Raw genomic sequence first — 8,863 nt, 5'->3', positions numbered from 1 at the left:
CAAATTAGCCCTCTCTGAAGTTTATACGAATATCCTTTCATAAGAACCATACACGCTACCAGAACAACAGTTACAACGCCTACCCCCCCGGACCCTGGGGGGCTGTGTTAACACCAAAGTTTTGGTTGATTCAGAAGGAAGTGATGATGAAAAAATGATTCTTGACGATGACAGTGATGACTTGATGAAACTAGATGAATCGGAAGATGAAAGTGAGAAAGAGGAAGAGATATTTGACAGTACCTCTACAGGAGGTTTTGTTAAAATCAGAGGCAATGCTGTAGCGTTGCCTATAGTAAAGGCCATACCGCTCCAATGTTTTATTATTATTTTTTTTCAGAGGCACTTCATATGGAAGGGGTCGTCGTAGAAGCTTCAAAGGGGGCTCATTCGATGGGAAATCAAGAGTTCTAGTGCCCTTTTTAATAGTCGAAAATTATTGGAGGGCAACTAGCCCCCCCCACGCATATCATTCCCCCAATCACATCCAATCAAAATTGGGATATGGCCATTTTGTTAAGAGTAGATGGTTTCCAGATAGAAAATATATTTTTAAGGAGGATACTCCCCCAAAACCCTCAAGGCAAGGGTTTTAAGTTATACCCTGAGGGCATATAAGGTTTTTATAAAAGGCGTTGTCGTAGAAACTTCAAAAAAGGCTCATTCGATAGGAAATTAAAGAGCTAGTGCCCTTTTTAATAGTCGAAAGTGATTGGAGTAGAACTAGCCCCCCTCCCCCACGCCCATCATTTCCCCAAACACATCCAATCAAAAAAGTTATGCCCGGGGGGCATAGAAGGTTTTTATAGACGGCGTTGTCGTAGAAACTTCAAAACAGGCTAATTCGATTCGAAATTAAAGGGCTAGTGCCCTTTTTAATAGTCGAAAATGATTGGAAGGCACCTAGCCCCCCCCCCCGCCCATCATTCCCCCAAACACATCCAATCAAAATTTGGAGATAGCCATTTTGCTCAGCGGAGTTGATTTCCAAATAGAAAATATATTTTTGAGGAGGATACTCCCCCAAAACCCTCAGGGCAAGGGTTTTAAGTTATGCCCTGGGGTCATATAAGGTTTTTATAGAAGGCGTTGTCGTAGAAACTTCAAAACAGGCTCATTCGATAGGAAATTAAAGAGCTAGGGCCCTTTTTAATAGTCGAAAGTGATTGGAGTGGAACTATCCCCCCTACCCCCACGCCCATCATTTCCCCAAACCCATCCAATCATAATTTTCAGATAGCCATTTTGTTCAGCGTGGTTGATTTCCAGATAGAAAATATATTTTTGAGGAGGACACTCCCCCACAACTAGACCCCGGCGCCACGCAAATGAGGGAAGACCGGTGGCGGCGGGGCAAAAACAGCACGCCGCGCCGCGCCGCTGGTAAGACGCCGGTGGCGCGCCGCCGGTAAGAGGTCGGTGGCGCGCTACCGGTACGATGTCGGCGGCGTGCCGCTGGCGCGATCACTGTTCACCGCAAACATTAACGTTTTCATCAGTCTTTCTCAAATCACAGCTTCAATTTACAACCGATTCGAGCCTAGTCATGTGTTCAAAAATTCACAAGTCGCTGGCTGGAAACTGGTCTTCTTCGTTATTCATCAAGAAAAGTAGAAATCTGGTAGAAACGAAATGACTGTGGTGTTTCAGAACCCTTGCATAATACGAGTAGTTGAAGTATCTATTAGCTATGTATTCTTAACATAAATAATTATCAAAATTAGTAATTATTTTCATCGAGCATTACTGCATTTAAAACTTCAAATACCGAATCACAAAATTCGTCAATTATCTGGGTAAAAACTTAAAATATAGTTATATATAAAAATATAACTTTGAACTTAGAAGCTTAATTTTTTCATAATGCCCTTTGCCTATATCTGTTTTGTCACATTTAAAACAGTTGAAATGGGCAACTTGATATTGATTGTTTTTTTTTTGCTCTTTTCGATTCCCAAGAAGCCTTCTTGTATTAAAAACTGGTTTCTAATTACAATTTAAAAAAAATGCATTTTAAAGTTTTTTTGACTTCTTTATAGAATATATGTCAGGTAGGCTAAGGCTGAACTGCTGCTTTTTTATCACTTTTGGCTGCTCTTTTGGATATTATTCAGTTTTTCTTTTGGGGATTCATTCCAAATTATAAAATGATAAATACCTAATATCAGTCAAATTATAATCTGTATCTAAAAGGAATAAATTTATCATATTGAAAAAATACATGATGAACACTTCACATGAGAACACTTCAATTACAATGACACAAAAAACACTTAATAGTTTATTGGCTATGAAGAAAAATGAAGTACCAGCTATTTTCTTAGGTAAAAATGAAAAGCTCATCCGTTTTAAGTGCAATTAAATGAAATAATATGCAGACTGAAGTAGCTCCAGGAAGATGTTGAAATGTTCATCCTAGTTCGTCACTTTTAATCCAAGCAAAATGTTAGGACACTTAGTATCAGTAATTGAGTTTAAGCTTTGATTTCCAAGTGCTCACAGGAATTACAAAATTTAAAAAAGTCGCAACAATAAGTCACCTGTGGTCCAAATACTTAGACTCCTCTTTGATCCCCACCCAGGCTCAAAGCTTCTGCTATGGTCATTTCCGTGGAAATCTTTAAAAAGTTTCTTATTAGAATAGTAGACGCTTGTATGTAGGGGTATTTGAACTTTTTTGATTTTACTAGAGGCCCCTGAACTTGTACTATAACATTTCAATCGTCAAAACAGTGCATGATCTTTGTCTTCATTTGTGGGGTGGTCGAACGTTTTAAGACACTGTAGACAAGTTGGGACGTTGATACTTATAGTACCCAGATGTCATAAGGCTGTCAATGACTCCTCCTTGAACCTCCCAAATTGAAAGCTTTTATTATTACCTGGCCTTTTAATGTAACTTCGGCACTGGACCAAGGGCGCCATTGTTACTCGAGCGCACCATTAGGTGGGGATGTCGATATCGCTTTCGTCACACCAATTCGCTTTAGTGTGAATCTGCCTGGTACATATGAATGAATGTTTTCAAAGTAAACCCGTTTCATCAATAGAAAAAAAACCGGAATGGACGCATATGTCCCTTTCCCTTTGGACGATAAAACCATGCAAGTGCTACATCAAGTATAACTCACGAAAATCTTGTTAATTTTGTTAACTTTTCAACTTTTTGGCATCCCTGCTTTCAATAAAAAAATCAAGGTACTATCACTTAAATATAATAACTCCCTATGCCCCCCTTCTGGATACCATCTTGATAGGATACCGTCTCTGCTTTAAATAAAAAAATTAACTTATTGGCACCCCTGCTTTAAAAAGAATCGAGGTATTTTATTTAAATATGATAGCTCAATACCCCCTCCTCTGGATACCACCTTGATAGGATGCCGTCTCTGCTTTAAATTAAAAAAAATGAACTTTTTGGGATCCCTGCTTTCAATAAATAACATTTCGAGCTATTATCATTTAAATATAATACCTCCCTACCCCCCCCCTCTGGATACCACCTTGATAGGATACCGTCTCAGCTTTCATTAGAAAAATTATTTACTGAATAATTAACAAGGTCACTATATGGTTCAAACAAACCCGCAAAATAACGTTAAACAGCTTAGTGTTCCATGAAAAAAAAAATTGAGGGTATGAGTAAAGGGGAGTAGAGATGCCTCAGGAGGTCCCGTACGAACCACGTGGTTAATGGGGTCAATGACCTCTTTTTTCAAGGTCGATTTATTCGTTGTTGTTGTTGTAAGCGCAAGCTCTCAGCGAATGTCAAGGACGATTTATTTGTTGTTATTTATGGCACGCTTTCAGCAAAAGCTACGAGGTTACAGAAGTAGAAAACAGCAATTGTTGTTCTTTTGGACATATACATGCTCGAGGCGAATGTCATGGTGTCCAGAAATAGGAAACAGCAGTTGTTGTTGTTGTTGCTCGAGCTAAATGTTATGAGTTTCCCGGAAACAGTTAGATCACGTGTTTCCTTCTCAGCCAATCAGCGAGTCGGTTACATCCTCCTTTTCAACCAATCATAGGCCTGCTTACATATAATTTTCCCCATTACATAACAATTCGCCCTTGAGATTTCGTATATAACGGACATGCAATGTGATTAAATTATCAGAAAGTATTTTGACACAATGGAAACAACAATGGATAATATTGATGAATTAGAAGCCTTGGCAACTACAATTTACCATGTAAGTTCCGTTTTAGTACATTTTCAAATAAAATTATTTTCCTTGGACATCCTCCAGTATATTCAGCTAAAACGTCAATATATTCCTTTACCCCAAACCCCCCCTCCCCCAAACCTTACAAACATCATTATAATCAATGGAAAACATAAAATATATTCTTTTTACCCTAACCCCCTCCCACCATTGTTTTACAATCCCAAATTCTCGCAAAAAGAAATAATTATCCTTTCGTTAAATTTTGGCTTTTCTCAATTGTAATATTTTCTCTAACTGAGACATCCATCGCTCTGTTGTTATTAGCTCGCTCTGATTTGACACAAGACTCCAATGTGAGGCCTATAATTAGCTGTCACCCTTTTTCCGGTGTGTTCACGCTATCCGGCTAGTCGAAGGGTTTTGTTTTGGCTGTCAAATTAAAACAGTTTTAAGCGAAAAGAGATTGCTGTATATTAAGCTTGTAGTTTCTTATGCCTTCAATTCTACCGCCATCAGTGTAAAATGAAAACAAAATATTTCTTCTCATTAAAATTAAGAGCCTTGTATGTGTCTGAGACGCTGTTAAATATATTATTTTCAAATTAAGTTTAACAATGTATTTAGAACTTTATGTGACAGGGGGGAGGAGGCAATACATTGCTTCTAACAGCCTCGTTGTAAGTAAATTATGTAAAGGGGGAGGGCAATGCATTCAATTCTACCGCCATCAGTGTAAGATGAAAACAAACTAGTTCTTCGCATTAAAATTAAGGTCCATGTATTTGTCAAAGAGCTGGTGAAGGAGATTGTTTTAAAATTAGGTATACCACTATATACAGACATTTCTGTGAAAGGGGGGAGGGGGCAAGACCTTTCGGATACAAGATTCATTGTCATGACCGTAGGGAACTTGAGCGCTAAAGTCATTCAATTCAACCGAAAACGTTATACAATGAAAAAACACAGAGACGTGCTCGACAAGTCGTTGTGAGTTGCATGAAGCTAATATTATGTATAAATTGAATAGCATTTTAACATATGTTTGCAAAATATAGGCCTACAGGTCGATGGGTTAACGATCTAATTTAAAGTCTATAGACCGGAAAATTTAATATTTTTCTAAATGGTAAAAATAGAAACAATGATTCCTATCCTATGGCTATAGACTACTGTTTGTATAATAAAAACGTTTGATTTCTATGCCTTATATATTTCTCGCGAAATTTTTACTTTTTGTTTTACTTAACTGAGATAAATGCTTTTCTAAACAAAATTATATGGACGAGGGTACTAACTTTCTTTCTGTAAAAAGGGGGAAATTATTTTGATACTAATTTTTTCTCTTCTTTTTAAGGCAAATTATGAAGAATGCGTGCCCCCACCTTCCAAGAAAGCTAGAGAGGGTGAGGCAGCCCCATCAGTGCCAGCCCCGATGCGGCCTGGCAGAAAACTTAAGAGAGAGTGGGCGGATAACTACAATGCTGAAGCTACGCAAGATCGTGAAATAGCCGGCCCAGCCGCGCAAGAACATAGCGCTGCCGCCCCGCCCGCCCTCCAACACACGTTACCTGGTCCTTCGGGCACCCAATCCCAGACGGATTATGCAAATGTAAGCATTTTTTCCTACCTATCTATTTCTTCCAATGTTTTTTTCCATTCCCTATAGACACATATCGCCGCAAGAAAATAACCCCTCACCCCCACCAAGATTTCTTAAGTTATATATAAAGGCGATCTATTAATATAATGTAATTTTTTTGATAATAAACTACTTTTGTTATATCTTTTAAATAGTTTCTATATCTACTTTGCTAATATTTTTATTTCCTTTATTTTAATAATAAATGACAGTTAAAATCTATTTTCTATTTTTTCTAATCTTTGCTACTTTCTCTATTGATCTCCCATATATTTTAGACACCTTTGAAACATCGACTGATCTTTTTCACATAATTTTGAGAGAGATTATCCCATCTGCCAAATATTGTCGTTCTAATTTACACTGAATATTTCTATCGTGCCATGTTTCGCTCTTACATAGAATATAGAACTCCAATGTCCTAAATATTAATTTTGCAGACAATTTGTTCTCCGCTATTTCAGAAAACACAGAATTACGCAAAGGCCATTGAAACCTTGATTGACTAAAACCGCTAATGTAAAACAAAACAGGGAAAGGAGATGCCAAAATTATTTATAATCTCGCGCGGAGAGCTTTATGTCAAAATATAGCGGTATAATGCCTAAGAAGTGTGTGGGGAAAGTGACTTAACGATTCTCAACATTTTGAAGTTCAAACTCGTTCATCTAACCTACATAATTAAACTCCTTTGTTTACTAAACCTATATGTAATTTGAAATATTTCAACTTTTTGGGACATTATTTAACGGACCGAGGGCTATAGTGCCCGGAATGCGCCGATTGGTCACAGAAGCACTGTGGGGGCACGGTTGGGTAAGCGCCGGGGGGAAGTGCCGTGGGTCTGGGGCCCGCCATAGGGGTGCACCACGAGCCAGGGAAGCGTTGAGGGACGCATCACGGGTCAGGGAAGCGCTGTGGCTCCGAAAAGCGCCGAAAAAAAAAAAAACTAAAATTAGTAGGGGTGATTTGAACACTGAAAATAAGCTATTTTTTTCACAAAATCAAATTACAGCCTTCCATGTAAAGCGGCATTTTAGTTTGTATTTATCTTATATTAAGTTAGATTTTCTTTCAGTTGAATTAACCGAATGCTATTATGTAATAATTCAAATTTTACCAGTAGGGGTAATTTGAACACTTTGAAAATAAGCTATTTTTTCATTTATAGGTTGCTTTGGTCCCCTACTTTCCGTCCAGTGAAGAAGGGTAAGAAGCAATTCCAACACCAACAGTGGAAATTCAGAACAATGAAATCATTAACTCTATTGAAGTACCTTTCGTTATTGACGAGTTTTTAGGTGATTTTTTACATGTTGATTATAGCGCAGTTGAGCAGGGGGACTTACCTTTGCTGAGTCCAAACACATTGCAGCTTTTGGATGATTTTACCCGGGAATTAACAGGGAATCCTCCTCCTCCTCTAGCCCCCGATAACCTACTTCCACTTAAATTGAATGAACTGGAACATAGCCCAAATATTGTCGAACAACTTGAGGGAGGGGGTACATCTTTCCCCGATTTTCAATTGTCGAATACAATATTAAATAATAGAGTTGGTTTCACCGCAACATTTGGGGATCCCTTTAAGTCACTAATGGGGGGAAATTTTGTTTATGAGCTTGTAAAAATTGTGCATGCATATTTATACAAAATTATTGCACGTCTGGAGAACCAGATTTAATTGTTGAGAGGTATGAATTCAGTTAAGATTTCAAGTGTTTTGAAGGTTTTCTATTTAAATGAGAGTCAAGGTGAAGTTTACTATCATGTTATTCATTCCGAGATGCTTGTGGGGTTTTCGAATTTAGAAAATTTTTGGGGTGTTTTCATGGAGTGGGTAGATAAAATTATAACGCATCTTGAGAACTACAACGAAAACGGTAGTGGCTCTATAGTTCTATTTATTTAAAATTTATGCATGAACATATGTAAAATTAAGAATGATATTATGTGAATCGTGAGGACAGGTGGGGGGTAGGAGGGGGCAGTAGTTTTAAAAGAGAATCCAGACCTAGAAGGTTGTTGCGGTGTCCAGCAGATCTGTTTTTAAACAGGTCAAATATGTTTCAGGTATGCGTTCATCATCTCAGCATTCGATCCTCTAGCACATGACACTAGTAAGAAGAATTTAGACAATTGGGCTATACATGGGAAGGAAGGGTCCATTTTCCCAGATGTAGATTTTTCATGCTTAGAAGGAAAATATCCAGTAACGCTAAGATCTAATGACATTTTTGAAAGGGCTAATGCTCATTTAAATATCGGCGTTAATGTGGTACAATACAAAACTGAATATGAAGATGGAACTCGTTCTAAAAAGAAGGGGGTGGTCTTCCCAGTAAGGGGTCCGTCAGTCGATTTGGTTAAACACTGGGTTTGGTTGCTTTACACACCACCTAGTCAACCGAACGCAATCGGTCATTTTAACCCTATCACTGACATTAGTAGAGTTCTGGGGGAGGGTAAGAATAAGGGGACCCGTTTCTACTGTCCAACATGCCTCTCTAGATTTTGGACTGAACTAAAGCTGCGAAATCATATGAGACACTGTAGACGGCATGGTTATCAGACAGTGGAAACGGTTTCAGGGGATAGGGCTATTCTACGTTTCAAAAATTTCCAGAACACCCTTCTCCAGTGCAACAAAATATCTTTAGACTGTGAAGCTAAGCTGGTGGAGGTGAATGACCCCCAATTTCCAAATCGTATCAAAGAACATCAGGCTATTGCAGTGTCATACGCCCACGCGCAAAGAGACAATTCTAACACCATGTAGTTGTTAGAAATAGTTGAAACATTGGATGAGGATGAGTGCATGGTCAAGGCACTGATTAAACTGATTGGCATGGCTAAAGGTGCTATTTCTCGTTTGATAAATACCCATTATCGAAGGGTGCTGTCTACAGAGTATCGTCTCGCGATTAAAAATCAAAAAATATGTTGTGTTTGTCAGTGTGAGTTTGCAGAGGAGGGGGATACGGGGGCTAAAGGGAAAAGAGGGGGGAGGGGGAAAGTCAGAGACCATAATCACTTGTGGCAGGAAATATCC

This window comes from Artemia sp. Qi Xiang Cuo, chromosome 3 (genome assembly GCF_049724085.1).
Source record: "Artemia sp. Qi Xiang Cuo chromosome 3, ASM4972408v1, whole genome shotgun sequence".
Taxonomy (NCBI): Eukaryota; Metazoa; Arthropoda; class Branchiopoda; order Anostraca; family Artemiidae; genus Artemia; species Artemia sp. Qi Xiang Cuo.
The sequence above is the reverse complement of the archived record's forward strand: the minus strand, read 5'-3'. Positions refer to the sequence as shown.